A 22,589-nucleotide genomic window follows, 5' to 3' on the forward strand; every position below is an offset into this window, starting at 1 on the left:
ACGTACATGGCGCTACAAAAATGTTCCCACATGTACGTTTTTCTAATGAGACTGGGCTGTAATATTGACAGTTGAATACAATAAAATAAAAATATGAATGCCACAATTTTAATATTGATAAATATTATAAAAAGTATTAAATATAAAAGTATTCTTACACATTTGTATGTCTTAACATTGTTCATATATAAATTAATGTTTTAGTGAAACCAATATTGTATGTTTCAATGTGTATGAAAATGGAAGTAAATGTACATGTGTAGAACCACACTTTACGTACAAATACACACGGATACTCATGAGATCACGTTGTATCATCATTACTCTTATGTTGTTTCAAACCCATATGAGTTTTTCTACCAAACACAAAACGATTTATTTACAGAATGCTGACACTGCTCTTTTACATACACATACATAAATTGAATGGAGACCATGGGCTTATGCCCAAAAAGCACAATAAAAACACTGCTATATTCTATTATTTCTTTTTTTAAACAAAGTGACTGAATTCATGTTAAGGTTAGAACAACATTCCTTACACACAATGACATCAGACAGACCACAGCTCTGACAACAGTAAGAGGAGAAACAACATCCTTAGTCAACAATGACGCTTGCACGCATGAAAAGTGAATTGAGCAGATGGTGTTTTGACAAGTCCAAAAGAACAATTTACATTTGTATTTTGACTTAACAGACCAACTCTCAATACAACTCAACTAAAAACTGTATTTTGTCAGTCAGTTCACCCATAAATTAAAATTGTCATCAGTTACACACCCTCATGTTGTTGTGTAATGAATGTCTAAGCTGCTATTTTATATATAAAGTGATTTTTATTTAATAAATCATTTCAGTTTGTTCCACACATAAACTATCATATGGCTACATAAGCCTTGGAATATAGCACATAATTCATATAGGCTACATTTATGATGCTTTTAATTGTTCTTTTTGGAACTAGATGCTAGACAACCCCTGTTCTCAATTTACTAAGAGCACATATGTTAAATTGTGATGACAATCTGCTAAATTTCTCCTTTTCTGTTCCACAGAAGAAAGGTTGGGAACAAAATTGAGGGTGATTAAATGATGCCAGAATTTTTATTCTTGGCTAAACTATCCCTTTAATTTACATGTAGACTATATCGTTCAAACGTTTGGATCAGAAAGATTTTTTTTTTATGTTTTTGCTGCATTTATTTGATCAGAAATACAGTAAAACAGTACACTTAAATATATATATACTGTAATAATATTTCATAATATTATTAGATTTCATTGTTTTTACTGTATTTTTGAACCCCAAACTTTTAAATGGTAGTGTACATGACAACTATAAACTAAAGTGTATAATCACTCATCTCATACCTGATAAACATCTCGCAGATGACAACATGTCTGCAGGAACCTCCTACAGGGCACAAGCCCATCACTGTAGCATCTCCTCAGCACCTGTTCAGCCAAAGTCCACACTAACTGACTTCCAGAGGCCAGCAGATCTTCGATACCACAAAGTAAGCCTAGTGCCATCGCTGTTTGTTTGGCACACTAGGAAGCTGTGCTCCCTCAGAGACTGATGTAACCTAACTGGAGCCTGGAAGAGCCAGGGTCGAAATGCCACTGGCTGGGTTTGAGGCTCTGTATATAGGCTTCTGTCCAAGACTTTCCCCCTTGGAAGAGCACACAGAGAGAGGGCAGGCCACAAACAATCCACAGTCAGAGACAAGCCTACTGAGGCTACATAACACAGTGACTGAAGCACATACATAGACATACTCAGTGATGCACACACTCATAAACAAAAGAATGTGACCACAAATAAGTGCAGACTCACATACACACACATATTTACGCAAATTGTACACAATGGCCGCCCTAGCCGTGCCAGTCCCTTCTCATAAACAAACGTTGTGGTTTCTCTCTGCTTTTTACAAGCGTATGTTTTTTGTGATCAACATTTTACAGACACTTATGTTAGACCAATCAAAAGAGAATGTTTTGGTAGAATAAAGTAAAAACTCACAACTTTATTTCTTTGGCTCCTTTTTGGGAAGGTATGGGTTACGATTAGCTGTTTCTGTATGTATGCATGTGAAAGTGTGTCTGCTAAGGGTGTAGTTTCCGCCAGACGCAACACTTCTCCACCCGGCATATTCCATAAAGGAAAAATGTATAAAAATACTCACTTTCATTTTAGCCATCTGCAATTTAAGAGGCTGATGTGTTATGACTAAGGCCCAAACTCGACAGCAAAATATACAGGAAATTCAAAGGTCTTCATGGAGAATATGGAATAAAACCGGACATTTTCCATCCTCACCTAAATTTTTCCACAGCAGCACTTCCTGTTCCAAATCTGTTTAGTTTACGTTCAAAATGTCAGATATTTATGGAAGCTTGCTTCCACCAAGAAAAAAAAAAAAAAAAAGTAATCTCAACTTTTTATCTAACTTTTTTCTCTCAATTGCAAGTATATATCTGCCAAGTCTGACTTTTTTCTCAGAATTGAGAAATAAAGATATAAACTTTATTTTTTATTCCATGGCGGAAACAAGCTTCCATAAATATTAATTTTGTAGGAATCCAAAAGAATGTTTTTTTTCTCCTCCTGCTGTTTGTGCATTAGTTAGGGTCTTGCATTACACATCATGGTGTTGAGTTCATGCTTAAGGGTCATTCTGGCAGGAAATTGGACAAATCAAAAAGGAACATGCACACACAGCTGTCATATCTGGCAGTAGTTTATAGAGAAGTTTATATGTCCCTACATGTTTGGAAGATTTAAATCTTTAAATCAAATGAAGTCCATAGAGATAATGCAGGAACAAAAAAGTAAAATAGTGGTAGTTAAGTGGTAGCTCCATCATTAAAATCCACTAAGAAATATGGGCCAATCAATAAATACTACATGACAAGACATAGTAGGAAGGCTGCATGTTTGCAAGATAAATTACTGTATTATCCACACAGACATGGGCATAGAGTATAATTCATCAAAATATATTTAACACTTAAATATATATATGCTGTACCCTACTACTATTCAAAAGTTTTTTTAATGTTTTTGAAAAAATGATCATGAAGGCTGAATTTATTTGAACAAAAATACAGTAAGAACAGGACTATTGTGAAATATTATAACACTTTAAATAAACTGCTTTCTATTTTAACATTTTAAAATTTAATTTATTCTTGTGATGGTTATGTTATGATCCTTCAGAAATCATTTTAATATGCTGATTTGGAGCTCAAGTAACATTTCTTATCCATATTGAAAACAGGTGTGCTGCTTAAAGGTGCTAAAGAGGATGTTTTGTTTTATACATGTTTGTAATATTACTTGAAACTGTCTTTACTAACTGATAAAAGACTATTTATTAGGTGCACTGAAAGGAATAATATTAATATACATCATCTGTGCACGAGGTAGGGCCTTAAAAACATCAGCCAATCGTTTACGTGATCATCTGCCCTCTGGCTTGTCAATCACTGCCGTGACGTTCCTTGTGAGAGACGAGCGCGGCTGCGCGCTCCAGTAACTTTCCACACTCCACAGGCGCCGCATGCAATGTTTTTGTCAGGAGACAGGAGTAACAACTGCAGATTATGAGTTGCCTGCGGTGAGTCCGACATAATGAATCCACTAATGAATCCTTGTATATATAAAATGTATGTATCTGTGTGTGTGTGTATTTATATATATATATATATATATATATATATATATATATATATATATATATATATATATATATATATAGAGATATAGATATGGGCATTAGTGTAAAGACCAGTGCTCAACAGTTCCCTCACGGAGTAGAGCATCCATTGATGTTAAGCGCTGATTGGATGCTGAGAGGCAAAGAGTCAAGGATTTGCATTCTGGGAATTCAGACAGCCTGTGGCATTGGTAAGACTGAACACAGGGGTTAGAGACAGGGCACCCTGCGGTCTTACATTGATCTGTAAGAGCCTCAACCGGTGTAAAACTCCAGGCTGAAAACAATTCAAATTCCACAAAAAATAAGCAGTTCTTAATATTTTTTCATAATAGTCATAATGGCATTCTGAATGAGGCATTCTGTATTTCAATATTTTTGTATAATGGCCGGCGCTAAGCCATACAACCGATTTCCCATATTTCTCATATGGCTCCATTAGCTCTTTATTATCACATAATTTCTCAAAATAATAAAATAAAATAATACTAAATATTTTTTTAAAAATGCTTAGATTTATAACTTTGAAAAAAATTGTAATTTTCAAATTAAATTATCCAATACCCATATAGTTCAAATATATTTACACTGAAAAACCAAGACATATTTTATTGTTTGGTTGAATGATGCAAACTCTCACGTTATATAATTTGTTGATTAATAAATCCTTGTAGATTATAAATTTAGCTCAGCACAGAATACACTGAGGAATACAATGTTGAAAGTCATTCCCAATGGAAGTCTTAGGTAATTCTCTGGGTACATCTGACAAAACGTGTCTGGTTAAACCTCTCAGGTGTGTGTGAGAGAGAGCAAAAACAACACACTCATACATCAAATGCTTAAAATGCAGGCTGTAAATATGGAATGCAAGTACAAACACACAAAGACATAGACACACACAGCATGAGGTTCACACTCAAGAGCTCCACTATGAAAGAAAAAAATAATTGCCTGTATTCATAAACACACAGAGCAACCAAGGTTCACGTACTGCCTGCACCTTTAAAAGTAAACACAGCTGTAGCTTTTGAAGCCATTTTTCAGGCTGAAACTCAAAAGAAAGCACATTGTGAAATAAAACAAAAACTTTCACATCAATGTGGGGGAAAAACATCAAATGGCAAGTTTAATTTCCACATGTTGTGTTCAAAAGGCAAAAACATCTGGGAGAACTATGCCCTATGAGTTAGTGATGAGTTTGGTCTGCGAGTCATGCATTATTACAAACGTTACACATTATTGCCACAGAAACTGAGATACAATTACAGCTTCAACCTGGCATTGAATGATGACCTCACACTGGCACTTGTCCGGTGTCATGTGCATAAACTCAAGCTCTCAGTGACATAGGATCCTATTCATTTTAATGGCATTGACGCTTGATGGCACCCTGCTGCTAATTAAATGCCTATTGTATTTCCAAAACAAACAGGACAATTGCATGTTGTATTATATGACGTCAATAGTCAAGTAGTCCTTCAAATAACAGCCATTACATCTAGACTGGGCCAGAATGGGGTCATGATCACAGTTGAATTTAAAAAATTGCATTCTTAAAATCATAATGAAAAGTAATAATCTTTCATTGTCTCAAATTCAGAATTTAAAGAGACATTATGTTTTCCAAACAATGCCATACAATGAAAGGAAATTCTGACAGCAATTACTGGGTCTTGCTTATTAGCCATTCGTACACACAGATTAGTGTGTTCTCAGCTGGTAAAGATACCATCATATGTCAAAATTGATAATATTATGTCAAAGAAGTCCTTCAGAAAAACAAGTCTACCTACACATCTTGGAATTACATGAGGTTGAATAAATCAGGGGCATTTACTCCGAGGCATTGTCTCCTCAAAAATTCTGTATTAGAAAATAATCAATGTTACAATGTTGGCTTGTGTGATAAATCCCGCCTCTTGTTTTCGTGCGTGTTCTCCAATCAGCCTGAATGAAGACAATGATGGCATTAATGGGAAAACAAATGAAAAAAGTAAGTAAACAACTCAGCCACTTGGATTTTACCGCTTTATGTCACGCCAGTGATTTTAGTTTTTAAAGTTATAAATATGGATATTTTTCTTACAAAAACACATTGCTTCGCTTCAGAAGGCCTTTATTAACCTCCTGGAGCCGTATGGATTACTTTTATGATGGATGGATGCGCTTTTTTGGGTTTCAAAATCTCAGTTACTATTCACTCCCATTATAAAGCTCATAAGAGCCAAGATATTTTTTAATTTTTTATTGCGTTTGGCTGTAAAAAGAAAGTCACCTAGGATGGCTTGAAGGAGAGTAAATAATTTTTATTTTGGGGTAAACTAACCATTTAAGATTTTTTATTTTATTGGCTAAAATTGTTTTTTAAAATTCTCTTTTTCTCTTTGTTTCAGTCTTTATCTTTCTCCCTTTTATCAGTGCCAAGACAAACTCCCATGGTTACATTCATACACTGATATGTATTAATGAGCTAATTTCCACTGAGAACCCAGAGGAGGGCGGCACAGAACTGCCATCCTCATCACCCTGTGCGGTCCCCCAGCATAGCAATAATGTGACATCAATTACCAAATGCAATATGAGCATATTTAATTGGCTGAAAGGGGAAGGCATTTTATGCATCCAGAGGGCACACACACTCAGAAATGATGGGTATGCAGCTGCTCCAAAGTACACGCGTGTACATCAACAGCTGATGGCCCCAAAAGTGTGCATGACTGTGGTTTGAGAAGTGCAGTGTCTGCATTACACTTTCATTACTGGGATGCCTCCCACACCGTTCAGCCACTGTACAGAGCAAACACCAAACGGCTGTTTGACCAGCCCACTGACTCATTGACTGACAGTGTCTCTGTTGGGTTACAGATGATTTGACAGGTGGATTGTTGGAAGGGAAATCAATAATATTCTGTAATAAAAGATATCAAACCATCTGTTTTGCAATCTACAAAAATAATAATGCCTTTTCATAACAGAGAGAGATCAAAAACCAGAGCAGACTACTCTAATAAATTTAGCTCTGTTGTATTTTAATTTAAAATTCCTTGGGAAAAAACATAGGGCTCTGATATAGAGTTTAACCCTTAGTATTAAAGTTGGCATATAACCTCAAAACCTTAAATCTTTTATAAGCAATCAAACATACCATTTTCACTTTGTGGGTGATAAAACAGTAAGGTGACAGTAGACATTTATGATGTTATAAAATATTTCTGTTTCAAATAAATGCTAATCTTTTGAATATTTTATTTATCATATAATTCTGAAAAAGTAACACATTGTCCACAGAAACATTGAGCAGCTGTTTTCAACAAGTCAGCATATTAGAATGATTTCTGAAGGATCATATGACCTGAAAGACTAGAGTAATGATGCTGAAAATTCCACTTTGTTATTGCAGGAATAAATTACATTTTAAATTATATTCAAATAGAAAACAGTTATTTGAAATTGTAATAATATTTCATAATATTACTGTTTTACAGTATTTTTTAACAATAGTTTATCAGACGGATATTAAGATCATAGAGACTATTTTGACTTGGGCTGGTGCGCAACCATCTAGAAACCACCCGGAAAACCCTAGCAACACATTAAAATCCATTCAGAACACCTTATCAACAGCACAGCAACACCCTAGCAACCATCCACAACACCTAGCACCACTAAAAACCTTTTAGTCTTTGCTATATTGTCAGCGTAGTTAAAAAAAATTGACTCTTTATGAAGATTAAGAAATATAAGCTTAAGCCTTCATGAATATTTAGGCCTTGAGGCATTTATATTACAGTAAGTCTTTGCTTTCTGTGTCATAATGGGGTTTTAGTATTTTGTCGTCACAGAGAGCCCATTGAAGTGTCTGTTTGATTGGGATTTGGGGCTGATATAGGCCACAGCACACAGAGCTGGGTTATGTTGAAACCTCTGAACCATGACAAAAAGGATGGGTGTGAGTGTGTGTGCGCATAACACAGATGCCACGGAGCAGACGGGGGAGGTGGTCACTGCTGCTTCTGCCCAGTGCTCTGCGCACTGTCTGTCTGCCCCCTCTAATAAGGTCCCCACGGGATTGTGGGTGCAGGGACTTTTCAGAACGGTAGATTGAGAACGTGGGGCCACTGGGTTTAAATATCATTTGCAAGAGATGAAAACCATGAATGGATTCTCTTAGTTTCACTGTAGGGGGGCAGACAATGGCAGAGAAGAAAATCTGACAGAGCAAGAAAGAGCAGTGGAGAGATAAAGACAAAGACAGAATAAACCATTTCAACGAGTGAATATTTTTGTCAACTATTATTTATATTAAATAATTTCTATATCTATGCAAACTGATTCGAACACTCTATCAAAATTGCTTATTGTACAAAAGTAAACAAACTGTTTTTTTAAAATCAAGCACTAAAATAGGGTGAATTCAGGGTGATTAGGACACTTTTTGCCATTGAGATGACTTGGAAAGTGTCCCAATCAACCTGAATTTACCCCTATAAGTAAACTGATTAGGCCCAACAATATGCAAAATTATTAACATTATTCACAGCATAAAACACATGGTGGCTGGCACTAGCCATGTTGAACAATGAACCTTTATTTAATGTAATTAATTAATTTATTTATTTTACCTTGCATAGTTTTGTTCATGGTTTTTATTGGTGAGGACATGACAAGCGACTTTGTCATCTACCTTTTTGGCTGCTTTTTTCAAATGACAGGTGAATTTGATCCAAAATACTGTAGATTTTGAATGGATGTCACAGACTTTGAGGTCAACCCAAAAAGTTATGGGAAGCATTTTCAACTCTAATAAAAATTCTAGGACTGGAAAAAGCAACACAAAATTTCTGTGATTACTACTGTCTGCATTTAAATAATTAACGTAATTAATGCAGTCTCCCTTTTTCTCTACCTGAGGCTACAATTTTGTTTTTCCCCACTTATTTTGGCTAGTGTTATATGCTCATGCTATTAATCACACAGACGCGTATGATTTATTTATTATTTCTAAATCGATTCACATCCCTAAAAATGTTAATACCATTTTTTATTTGATTATATGGTTTTTGTATTTATTTTATATTTAGCACTGTCTGTGACTTTTTTGGGGGTCCTGACCCACCAGTTAAGAAATATTGACCTATTGTATGTTCCCTCTTATGTGTCACACAACTTATTGGCAATTTCTTATAAAATGATGTGCACAGTCACACTATATACATAAAACATTCTGAAGTTCATAGCTGAATGAACCCTCACCCTGATATGTTTATATATGCGCATTTTTCTGAATTTGTAATCTTAGTGCTACTGAAGCATAAGAAGTGTTTAGCTTATCCCAACTCTCTTGGCTCTTGTCCTTATTAATATTTAATGATCCCTCCCGCTTCACAACGCATCTCCAACTATATATTATGCAAACTACCACTGTGTTAACATTTAAAAACATGTGTATAGAAACTTATGTCCTTGTCTCTTGTCATACACTTAAAATACAGTGTGACATTTCACCTTAATTTCAGCCATGCTAAAATGATAATTTTCCTCTGTTCTGGCCTAAAAGATCTGGCCATTTTTAATAAATACAGATGAGTTATGTATAATATTTTTATCCCTAACAGGCTGGGTTCAAGCTAAGGATACTGCTGTAAAAGGGACATGTTTAAGTGTTTTCAGACAAGGAACACAAACTCAACCTCTTGCAAAATTATTTATATCTCACTAGAACTCATATTGGAATTTACCAAACGTGCAAAATGATCCTGTAATAATTCCGAATCCTTAAACATGTGGTGGATGAGAACATTTTAAACATTTCTTTAAACATTTAGGCTTTTCAGAATGGATTATACTGCTTGCTAAACATTCTGAAGTATACAAAAAATTGTGTGAAATAATATATTCATACACATGCAACATTTTTAAGCAACAGTATGCAGATTTGCATATGTACAGTATACATACTGTACTACTAAAGAAAATAGAACAATAATAAGATGCTTTTCTGAACATTGCCTTAATTCTACTGAGTCCACGAACAGGAAACAGAGGGATAGAACAATCAAATTACTTTAACTGTGATCTTTATCCTCTTTCATGCGGGTAAATGGCCCACAGACACATGCCATGTGTCAGTATAAATAAACAAGACGGGCACAGCAGGGTAAGCAAATGCATGAGCAAGTAATTCACAGACATGACAAGTTGGATCACAACATGCCACCTGCACTCTTTGCTCTAAATCTTATCACAATGATCCAGTCAAACAAGATGTTTTGCTTTGTTTAGAAGAAGAAAAAAAAAAACAATTCAGCAAAATCACCACAATTCTCAGAAAAAAAAGATAAAGACTTCATTGTGAATTGCTGATGATGTATGAAACTGCAGCCTTAGTCACAAAATACTGTAAAGTTTTACTAACCCCTTTGGGCAACAGTTCATTCACCTCTTGCTGGTCATTCATGGCATGAGAAGGTCATCACCCTTTGTCAAGACCTTATCAAGTCCTATGCCCCACCCCAAGGCTAGTCATACCTGGCGGTCAGCTTATGGTGATAAACGTGAGCTCCCTCTTTCTCCGAGTCATCCATATTTCAGAGTTTAAAGGCTAAAGCTAAAGTATCAAGTTCCTATCTCAGCAGGTATTCTTCAGAAGCAGAGAAGTTAGAGCATGTTCACAGGACAGATCTGAGAATGAGTCATTTTTTACATTTTCAGACAAAAAATGTGAGTGGAGTAAAAGTCGTCGACTATATGAATATATATGAGTGTTTGCTAAGGTGTTCCAAACAGTTTTTAGTGTAATACTATTGCCCAAACGAACGTTTTCATGGTTCCTATAACTAATGGCGGAAGTACCCACTTTTTGGAGCGTGTTTACACTGCAGGAACTGGGAACAATTTTAGTTATAGGAACGTCTTTCGGTGGGACTAAATTAGCTCCTACTTCAGAGTAGGGTCTAACCCTGCACAATAGGAACTATCAGTAACGTAAGTGTACGTTGATTGGCTGAATGCATGCGAAACACTGGCATCCGCAATTTCTAAAAAGCCGACATAGCCTACATATTTACTCCACGAACCAACATGACTTGGAAGGGACCAAGCAAAACATGATTATGTATTTCTGCTCAGCTAGCGACACTGGGCATCAATCACACGGCAAACATATAATACTATTTTGTATACTGTTTACTTTTTAACACTGTTTAACAATTCTTTCAATAATGTATAGGACTGTAAAACAGACTATAAAATAATGAAGACGCTGTGTGCTCAGGCTCTGCCGTTCTCAGCACCATAAAAAATAAAAGTCCCACACAACAACAAGAGCAGCGGGACATAAGTGGCATCTTATATCACTTCAGAGTTCTTACTGGCGATGCAAATGCAACCAGGAAAATGACCCTAGGGAAAGTTTAGTTCTCAGGGTGGCTCTGGTGGCTTGTTAACTGAGCTCCTATAACTACCTGGTGCAAAAGCCCCTTATGACATTTTGATCCCTATAACTTAGGTAAAACAACTGAAAAAATACCATAGACTTACATTGAAGGAGTTCAATGTGAAGAAGACCTGTTAACACCAAGACTGATAACTAAGGATAGTGTCCACACCAGCAGACGACTATCTGTTTATTGTAAGTGTCCACTGCAGTTATGTCGTCAGATGAGTTCCTCCTATGTGTCGTTATCATTATAATTGTGGTGTAGACCTCCCTATTCTCACAGAATTAGAACAAATAATAAAACTTTATTAGTTATAGATATCATTATAGTTATCATCCTTGTGTCTATGGTATTTATTTTCACTTGTTTTATCATTCACCAAGTGAAAATTCCATACATTCTCATGGCAAATCATAATTTTACATTTTACAGAATTGGTGAATAATTCATATGAATTTGTATCTCATTCATACGTTCTTGAATGATATGCTCATGCCCCACTGAAGGATAATTTAGAGGTGGAACTTCATGTTTACTTTTTATTTTTTTAAATGGTTCTGTAAAAATAAATACAAAAGTCGGGTAGCTTAGAAAAGTAAAAGCACACCTCTCCTCAACAACGCCACACAGTTTAAAGTATCATCAATTTCTGTAGCATAAACAGTGTAGGAGAAATTACATCTGAAGTCCACTATGGGTTAGAGGTTTGTTTAAATGAACAACTAATAATGCAGCATCTGTTAATGAAAAATTATGTTTCTTTAATGCTGAATAATCATTAAAAGGCAAAGGGCATGTGGTGGATTTGATTGTCACTCATGGTAATATGAAAAGCAATTCCTTAACCATCTGCTAGATGAAAAGGGCTCCTGACCTGTGTCCATTTCCTGCCTGCAGTTCATTGTCACTGTGGCCTTTGGGCGGTATGTGTGCTACTAACCTACTATTTATGAAACATCTTTCTGATAATGTTTACCATATTACAGGGTATTGTATTTACTCTACCCATCTCCCTTGAAAAGAACACTATCCCTTGATAAAACAGAAATATTAAAGAATCGGCCATGAATCCCTCCAGCGCTACCACTTATATGGAGCAGCACCATACAGCTCTATTGATTTCCACTGTATCCAGACTGTAGGCCATGTCTACTTTTCGGTGAGGATGTTTCCATACCAATGTCTCTTGCGAGCAAGGAAACACACACACATAAAACAGTAGTAGTAGGCAAGACAGCAGCGGATGGCCCATTATCATGAGCATTTCCTCTCTGTGTCTAGGTGGGCTGATATTAATAGTCGCTCTCATTCGGGCATTGATGGAATGTAATTGAACATATGCCTGCCAGTGGAAAAGAGAAAATGAGTTATAACTATAGGGATCATTCTCAGTTTTCCCTGGAGAACAGTAGCAGGGCATCATGGAAGCTAAAGTTCAATTACTGGAACAGAACAGCATCACATAATAAAAACATTCAGCTTTGTAGCTGTTCATCTTTTCCAAGAGCCTTTAATTGAAGGTGAAATATGGATAAATAGCAATTGGTTGATAGATCTACACTTCTAGAGATTTACACCCTGAACTAACAAGTCCTGAGGACAGGTTTATGGACTCCTAAACCTTTGGTTTGGATCCCTTTGTTTTTCAGAGCTGCCTCTGGACAATTTAAAGTCTCCAGTTAAAACAAACCAATGGAAAAACAAATCTGAAGCAGCTATTAAACACATGAAAGCAATGACCCACTGAAATTTTGGACACATTTTGTATATAACACTAATTTGACACAGATATTCTGATTTCCATACGAGTCTTACTGAGAAAACTGGCCCCAAGTACTAGAAACATCTGCAAACATTACCTAGTTTCAGCTGTTCTACAAATGTACTTTGCACATTTCAACCATCTGATGCCTTATTTGCCAGCATGCCTTTCTAAGGACACGGTCAAATTGGACTGACACCAGTGTCCTTAATGCAATAAGGGATCAATTATACGACACTGGGTCACACTTGCTCTATAACGGAATTGGTTTAATTGAATTGAACTGAATCCACATACCCCTCTGAGGCATTGCCAGCACCATTAAATGCAGAGGTTTTGAATTGATTTGTACTTCCAAGCTTAAAGATAACTGCCAACCCATAAAGAGAAACTGACAATCAGCTCCCCAAATCTTAGGTCCAGCTTGAATCAAGTAATTTGAAAAGACCCTTAAAAGAGCTAAAATTGACGCACTTCCTTAAAGTGCCCATTTTCAAGTTACACTTCTGGAAGCAACAGCCATCAGTGTGCACACAGGCATGGAATATTATCTTTTGTGGTCAGCCTTCCTTTGTTGTGCAAAGGAAGGTGAGCTGGTTGTCAGGTTACACATGGTGAACAGACTGGATTTACAACTATATCATATAGCAACATGAGCAGTGTTAAAGGAAATAAACTGATAATATGACATGGGCACAAAGATAACATGCTTCTAACCAACATATAGACAGAAATGCAGTCGGGAAAGGGGGATGGTAAGTGTTTAAAATGTGCTTCAATTAAGCACTCCATCCTAAAAACCTCCAGAGAAAAAAGCATTGCTTTAAATGATAGTTGCACATTAAAAGCCTAGTTTATAGGCAAATCCATTAATGCACCCTGATTGGAAAATGACTGTAGTATCAAGATATGGAATTTTCTATATCAGGTAATATAGCTTAAAGGAATTGGTAAAACTGACCTCCTTTTAATGCTTCCTGTATGCATATCTATTTGAAGGTGTGCTTGTGCTTTTATCATAAAACCAGCTAAAAATATAACCCACTGTGGCATAAATCAGTTGTTGAATCACATGCACAAAACAAAGTCAACCAACATATCCCTTAAATTTAATTTGTATTTAGCTGAATAACATCACCTGCTCCCAAAACAAGCCCTACAAATAAAGAAAGCCTTTCTTATCCTTCTTAAATTTGGACCAAAATGCGTCACCGTACACTATCAGGATGTCACATGTTTCTGTCTCCTATTGTTTGTCTTTCTCAGGAAGCAGGAAGTTCAGAATCAGCGTCTGCAGGAGCGGTGGGGAAAATGGGCTTTTTGATGGAGTTCTGTCTTACTTGGTCTTTTAAAATGAGCCAGGGTTTCTAATCAACAGCTCTCACATGTGTCAACAGGAAACAAGCACACACATGTTCTCACTCTAGGTAGTCCCTTGAGTATCATTGTTCAAGGTTTGAGCAAGGCATAAAAACTTAAAGTTGTTATATTTGTGAAAAACAACAACTTTACACTGAATAACTATGTGAGTCAACCACTACTATCAAGTAAAACAGGGTTTTGAATTCAGCCATTGAAGGCTCATTTAAGGGGTGTCAGGTGCTCCAAGCAATATTACTGTACTGTCTATATTATCTGTATTTCACCACCAAAGACACTTTCCGCAAAGTTTGAATCTTAGCTGTCTGTCTGCATGATCCCAACGAAAGAATAGTGATTTGTTTGTTTATTTCACATGGCACATGAGGTGAAGTTTCTGACATTACTCAAGCTTTACGTACCGTGCGGTCGTCATATATCAAACATACTGTATATCAAAGAAACTCAACTTCTTATCCTCAAGTTGTTATAATATTGTATATCCATTATCCCTAAAGCACAAAAAGGGGGGAAAACATGCAGAACACGCAGACATTTCAATAAGAAGCGGAACTCACCTCTCTTTATTGTCGGTATTGTTGTGTTCAAGCCCCAGGTTTGCGAAAATCTTTTGTCTTTTTTTGTTACCGGAGGCTAAAATGACTCTGTTGTCTCCGTGATTTTGCGTCCAAAGTCATGAACACAAAAGGAAAACCGATGCGCAAAATACAACCAGCCGGTGATACAGTTCATGTCAGCTTTGTGAGGACACAGGCTCTGTCGGTAGAGTGCCGTCCGTTCACTTTACCCCTCCTCCGCCCCTATCTGCTCCCAACAGTCGGTCCAGCCTGAGCAGACGAATTTCCCTCTGCCGTTACTATGGTGATACGAACGCCATTGACGCGAGCGCGGGCTGAACCTGCAGTGCCTGCATAAATAAAATAAAATAAAATAAAATAAAATAAAATAAAAAAATAATTGTACGGAGTGTATATATGGTGTTAAAAGTTCTTTGTCATGAGCAACGAATTTCCCTCTGCCGTTACTATGGTGATACGAACGCCATTGACGCGAGCGCGGGCTGAACCTGCAGTGCCTGCATAAATAAAATAAAATAAAATAAAATAAAAAATAATAATAATTGTACGGAGTGTATATATGGTGTTAAAAGTTCTTTGTCATGAGCAACGAATTTCCCTCTGCCGTTACTATGGTGATACGAACGCCATTGACGCGAGCGCGGGCTGAACCTGCAGTGCCTGCATAAATAATATAAAATAAAATAAAATAAAAAAATAATTGTACGGAGTGTATATATGGCGTTAAAAGTTCTTTGTCATGAGCAACGAATTTCCCTCTGCCGTTACTATGGTGATACGAACGCCATTGACGCGAGCGCGGGCTGAACCTGCAGTGCCTGCATAAATAATATAAAATAAAATAAAATAAAAAATAATTGTACGGAGTGTATATATGGTGTTAAAAGTTCTTTGTCATGAGCAACGAATTTCCCTCTGCCGTTACTATGGTGATACGAACGCCATTGACGCGAGCGCGGGCTGAACCTGCAGTGCCTGCATAAATAATATAAAATAAAATAAAATAAAAAAATAATTGTACGGAGTGTATATATGGCGTTAAAAGTTCTTTGTCATGAGCAACGAATTTCCCTCTGCCGTTACTATGGTGACACGAACGCCATTGACGCGAGCGCGAGCTGAACCTGCAGTGCCTGCATAAATAAAATAAAATAAAATAAAATAATTGTACGGAGTGTATATATGGTGTTAAAAGTTCTTTGTCATGAGCAACGATGCAGTCCTTCCAAATCATATTGTTATATTCGTTATATATCTACTTTAAATAAAAAGTAGGCTACAAAGGTAGTAGCCTAGGCTACTTTGTTTTTCATCACTTAGCATGTGGTAATAACAAGTTTTTTTTTTTCTTTTGTGCCATCAGAAAATGTAAATCACAATTTACATTTAGCCTATATGACTCGGCGGCTTGGTCCAAAAAACACAAATATGTAAAATGTATTCCTTATTGTGACGTATAAGTGAAATGCTTCTGTAACAAGAAGAAATGTTGGGCAGGACTTGATTTTGTCCATCAGGAATTGATTGGATGGTTGTATGGATGTAGTTTGCTATTGCTGTGATCTCATGTGAGTAACAGGTTGCCCCGCCCTCACACCGGATAACACGTCATCAGAGAAGAGAAAAGATTTTAACTGCAAAAGGGTAGGGAAGTTGTTTTGATTAAAGATTATGAGGGCACATGAATTTATATATATATATATATATATATATATATATATATATATATATATATATATATATATATATATATATATATATATATATATATATGTTTATCAAGATAAATCATGTATAATACATACTACAATAATCCATAAAAAATAAGTATGGTCCATTTCAATTTCATGGTGACTTTAAACCTTTTCTTGACTTGTGCTATATCTTTTGTTAATATAGAAAGAGAGGAGTGTGAGAATGCCACCTCATCTTGTCCAGCTCTGTGATTTCACACATGGCTAGTCAGCACTGCTACTGTATGCCTGTTCACTCTCCCATATCCATTTAGATTCTGTTGATTATCCAGTAAGATGGGTTAATGAGATCTCTGGGCTTGTCACTGGAGAAAAGTTCCACTTCTCACCTCAGCAAATGAGTGGACATTTTCACAACACGCATTTGTTAAGATCATGACAGTCTTGATGAAGGACATGTCACCTTAAACTTCATATTGATTGAAGTCAAAAGTGTAACTACATGTGGGTCTTTCTTATTAAAATACAAAGGTTTTTTTCCCAATAAATAGACAATCTTACTGATGACATCAATGACAAATTGCACCAATGTGTTTCAAATTATTATGCAAGTGACATATCAGTAGGATTTCAGTACAATAAACATTCAGATTTTAGCTTTTCTAAAGTGTTTGTTTATTTATCCTTGTCTTTTTAGATAACTGGCATCAATCTCGTTCAAAATAATTCCAGGTACTTAGGTAAATGGAAACCCTATTAAAGAGGGTTTTCCACATTATAAAGCAAGTCACAGTTCTCATGAAATAAGAAAGATCTTTCTGAAAGCATGAAATGGTGCAACCTTTGCAAAAGGCATGAAAACAACTAATATTGTGTGAAAACTGAATGCAGATTTTTGAACTATCATAAGATTTGTGAGTGATTTAGAGCACAGCAGAACTCGGTCAGATAAAGGCGTATTAAGGAAGGTTTCTGTCAAACAAATTAATTGTATTAAAAGGGCAGCTATAGCCAGTGTTGAGCAGCAAACAGGTATTTGAAGCTCCTGGTGTCTCTGGAGTCTCAAGAAGCTCTCCATGCAGGCTGGCAGTTATGTGTAAAATTGCATTTTAGCCACCTCTAACCAAACCTAACGAGAAACATTTACAGTGGATGTAGAAATACATTTTCAAACAGTTTTATTGCTGTGGTGTTTTTTTTTTTTTTTTTGCAACATGGGATAGTGCATAGTGCATTGTATTTTAGAAGGCACTATTCTTTTTATATACCATAGCTGAAAATGGCCAGTTATGAACTTCATATATCTTGATGAAGTCATTTGACACCCTCAGAGACCCTAAAGGGACCTTCTCATTTCTCATTTCCTAATATTCCAGCCCAAATCATCACCCGCCAGCTCCCTGCTGACATCGCAGTCTTGTTGGAACATGGTGGCCATCAACCAACCATCCAGAAATCCATCCATTTAGACCATCCATTGTAGTACGGCATTCATCAGTTTGCCACCTGATGTCACTTGTTGGAGTTTGGGTTCCTTGCCACTGTTGCCTTTGGTTTGCTTAGTTGGGGACACTTGACATTTGCTATTCAACAGTGTTTTGATCTGCCTGCATTGACACCATTGTATGCAAACTGAACTGAGCTGGGCTGCGTTTCCTAAAAGGATCTGAAGCTTAAGTTGATCGTAGCTCCATTTGGACGATCAACTTGGGCTAATGATGCTTTTGGGAAACTCTGCCCTGGATGATGACATCACTGTTTACTCCAGTGCTTATATAAATTAACTAAATTAATAACTATTGATTCTTACATCGGAATGAATCAATACTGAATTTACTTAAGATGGATACTGACACCATTTTCTTTAAGAGCTGCTGTGTAGCCAAAATCATTTAACAGTTATCACTGTAAAGCTGCTTTGACACAATCTGTATTGTAAAAAGTGCTATATAAATAAAGGTGACTTGACTGGAATAAATCTATTTAAAAATGAGTCTTCATGAATTTCTAAACCCACTGTAAATGTTTCTCTTTGTGAGGTTTTGTTAGTGGTGGCTGAAATGCATCTTTACGCACAACTGCCAGCCTGCATGGGGAGCTTCTTGAGACTCCAGAGACACCAGCAGCTTCAAATACCTGTTTGCTGCTCAACACTGGCTTTTTTTTATAGCTGCCCTTTTAATACAATTAATTTGTTTGACAGGAACTTTATCTGACCAAGTTCTGCTGTGCTCTAAATCACTCACACATCTTATGATAATTCGATAATCTCCATTCAGTTTTCACACAATATTAGTTGTTTTCATGCCTTTTGCACAACATTGCACCATTTCATGCTTTTCATCTTCAGAAAGATCTTTCTTCCTCCCCATATTGCATGAGAACTGTGACTTGCTTAATAATGCGGAACAAGGGGTAGGGTTTCCATTTACCACCTTGCAAGTTATTTTGTCTGAGATTGATGCCATTTATCTAAAAAGACATGGATAAATAAACAAACAAACACTTTTCTTAGAAAAACTAAAATCTGAATGTTTATTGTACTGAAATCCTACTGATATGTCATTTGCATCATAATTTGGAACACAGTATAACTACAAATTATGTAGCTGTTCCAGCTACCAATCCTCACACTACTGTATATTAAAATTTACTTTGTCTACAAAAATGTGAAGTGTGGTATGTGTAGAGGTAGGTTTTCCTCTTTAAAATGTCTTTTTATGCCCTAAAAGGCAAAAACCAAGAAGCTGGCAAAGCACAGGGAGCAAAATAGAGTGAGAGGACTTGTGAAAGAGGGAGGGATGGGGAAGGAAGGGAGTGTTAGTGCTCAAAACAATAGAAAAGCTCTCAAAAAAAAAAAAAAAAAAAAAAAAGAAGAAAAAAAGAAACAATAGGCATAGTGCGGCAGGAAAAAAAAAGGTAAGTGAAAAATACATTATAACATGATGGACTTTGCAGGCATTGGTTACACAAATAATTTACATAGAAAAAAATCCCAACCTCTCTTTTGGATTTGTTATGTTACTGTTATTGTTATATTGTCAAATAAAATAAAATAATTAGGCTAGCCTACTTATTTTCTTTTCTTGATGCCGTTAGAAATACTTCGTTCACCAAATATGTTCATGATTTCTCAGTATTAATTTGTTAAACAAAGACCATTGAAAAGGATGAAATAGGGTGAAAGACTATGTTTGGTGCAGTAATGTAGAAATTCACAAATTGTATGCTGGTCCCCTATCCTAAATTAAGAGAATAAAATGACCTGTGCAAACACAATAGCGCTCTGCTCCCATTTCCTCATAATAAGCTGTTGTTTACTGCCATCTAGTGGATAAAACATTACTGACTGGTCAGGCAGAAATGTTTAGCACCATATACTGATGAAACATTCACTCAATGACTCAAAGGGAATTTTTATTCATTTTTTTTATGTTGTGTCAGTTTAGAAATGGCAATGTTATTGTTAATTAATTATAAACTTGCGGTTGTCTGTTCTTCAACATACAGTTGTAAACTGAACGAATGCATTACCAGAAAAATATTTAAACAAGTAAAGAGAGATTTTTTTATGCCAACGTACATCACGCATGCGCACTATGACCTTGACACTTAAGTTAATTACCTTGAACCACAGCATGCGTTTTTGCGTTCTTGTGGGTTTTAGAAGTTGTTTTTGCTGTGTAGTTATAAATGTTTTCAATGACTGAAGAACATCACGGACATAACTGTGTCAAGGCAAGTTTGTTATCAAGCTAACCGCAATTGTTTGACTGATTTATTAGCTAAATAACGAAAGACGACATTGCATATATTAAAGTAAAAGATTAAAGGCATATACTAGCATTCCTGTGTTTGTTGTTGTAGCCATAGACCTATTATTATATGTCTATGGTTGTAGCTATTGTCAGCTAAGACCTTTAGGCCTTCATGAAGCTGGACCGTTTTATCATGGGAAAAGATCCAAGAGTGCCACATAACATCTGTTTCTAACAACAACAACAACAAAATGGTTGTTTTGAGGAAGCGAAATAGTCATTTCCCAGCTCCATCTTTTAAAATCTTACTCCTCTTGGATGCTCAAATCATCACCATAATCCACGTGGTGGTTCACCATGAGATGAAGTGTGAGTCTATCTGTTTCTATCATAAAAGATTGGAATGAAAGTTTTTCCTGATATATTTGAATTACCTTTCCCTATATTTTGTCAGTCTATGCTCTGTTATACAGTATTTAGTAGCAGAAAACTATCACCAGTACCTTTACAAAGAATGACCCATTTCCCCACCTCAGTAATGTGTGTGTGAGATTGTGTGTTTCCATATGAGCTCAAAGTAAAATAATAAATTCCTCCAATAATTACATTTTTGTTGTTGTTTTGTTTATTTCTGTCCATTCATGCTCATATCGAATGTCGTTTGTAGACAGAACCATTTCATGTCACTCTGACTACTGTGGAAGATTGGAGATGATGGGGTGTGGATGTGTGGAGCAGATGGCCATCTGCTGGACATGCTAAAGGGCAGCTATATATACACAGTATAGTGTTCAAGTAAGTGATTTCCTGTTCAAGATTTATCATGTTAGGTAACAAATATAAACATCTTTAAATCAGAACCAAAATTAGTTTGAAAAACCTCATTTGAAGAATCCATTTTAACAATTTAAGTTTTCCAAAAAGCATGGAATTTGATACAATTCTTGCCACTTGGAGTATTTTATTATATTATTAGCATTTACAGGTTGTTTGTCTATTTATATCAATTTTACTTTTGAAGATTCTTGCTTCTGGGTGTCAGACTACTGTGGGTGGCAGGGAAGATGCAATGTGTTCTTTGCAATTTTTGGCTTTCTAAATTTCTAAAATGCACTGTAAAGATGACTTTCATTTAGTTTGCAATGAATCAGTTGTGTGAAAGGACATGCCACATTCCAGCCACATGTTGGAGTGATTTTGCAATGCAGAACCAGAATAGAAAAAAGATAAAGGGCCATTCACATCAAGAATGATAACTATAAGCAAAAGGAAGTGGATGAATATGTGAATGCTACCAATCCCAATTTGAATTCAGACTTGTGATGCAGCCTGAATCATAAACACTGTGTTTGTTTGTTTGTTGGCCAGAGGAGAACTGACCCCAGAAATGAGCCTGGTTTCTCCCAAAATGAATAATTTGTATTTGTATTTTTGCTGTAATTGCTGTAAAGCTGCTTTGAAACAATCTGTAATGTGTAAAGCGCTATTCAAATAAAGGTTACTATAGAGAACTATAACAATAACTATATTAGCGTCCACACCAAGTGTGCCTCACACATCCTAAAAAGTGATGTCAAAACATTTAGAATGCACCCTGGTGGTTGGCTGCAGTATAAACCCTGCTCTTTCTATGTAATCGAATGGGATGTGTCGTGAACCAAAACTAAACTGATAAAATCCAATTTCACTTCAAATATTCACTTCTGCACAGTCCCAGGCTCCAAATGATGTAGATGTCAGCAGTTATTTCTGGGATATTTTGGCTTCATTTTACTTGTGTTACAGGCCCTGTCCCAAATGGCACCCTAAACACTCGCGGTCTTCCTACGAGTCTTCCTGCGGGCTCAGCGAAAGTGTGCATCGAGGGTGCATATTGGCCGCAAAAAGGGTGCTTGTGAGGATTATTATAAGTTTATAGTTATCGTTCTTGGTCAGTAAGATTCCATGTGTTAACTACATTAGTTAACTAACTAACAATGAAAAATAATTCTGAAGCATTTCATAATCTTAATTCCAATATTCACTAATAGATTAGAAGTTGTATCTTTTAACATTATTTAATTGACCTGAGCTCACATAAACTAACAGTGTACAGTTGTACAATTGTATTTTTATTAACTAACATTTAATAAGATTAATAAATGCTGTAAACGTTAATTTTAGTTAATGCAGTAAGTAACGTTAACTAATTGGAACTAATAACATAAACTAATTGGACTTATTGTTGGTAGTTTGACACTTTTTAAAACA

The 22,589-nt window shown here is 36.0% G+C and overlaps 1 protein-coding gene across 5 annotated transcripts in view; it reads right to left on the bottom strand.

Moving 5' to 3' along the window:
* Positions 1–15,060, bottom strand: part of frmd4ba (FERM domain containing 4Ba) — a 51,923-nt gene extending 36,863 nt beyond the window's left edge. For all 5 annotated transcript variants that reach the window (XM_067373489.1, XM_067373486.1, XM_067373488.1 and 2 more), the window contains exon 1: positions 14,867–15,060. The gene's annotated coding sequence lies outside the window, so the exon portion shown is untranslated. The remainder of the gene's footprint in view (positions 1–14,866) is intronic.
* Between the last annotated feature and the right edge of the window lie 7,529 nt (positions 15,061–22,589).

The sequence above is a fragment of the Chanodichthys erythropterus genome, chromosome 21 (genome assembly GCF_024489055.1).
Source record: "Chanodichthys erythropterus isolate Z2021 chromosome 21, ASM2448905v1, whole genome shotgun sequence".
Classification (NCBI taxonomy): domain Eukaryota; kingdom Metazoa; phylum Chordata; class Actinopteri; order Cypriniformes; family Xenocyprididae; genus Chanodichthys; species Chanodichthys erythropterus.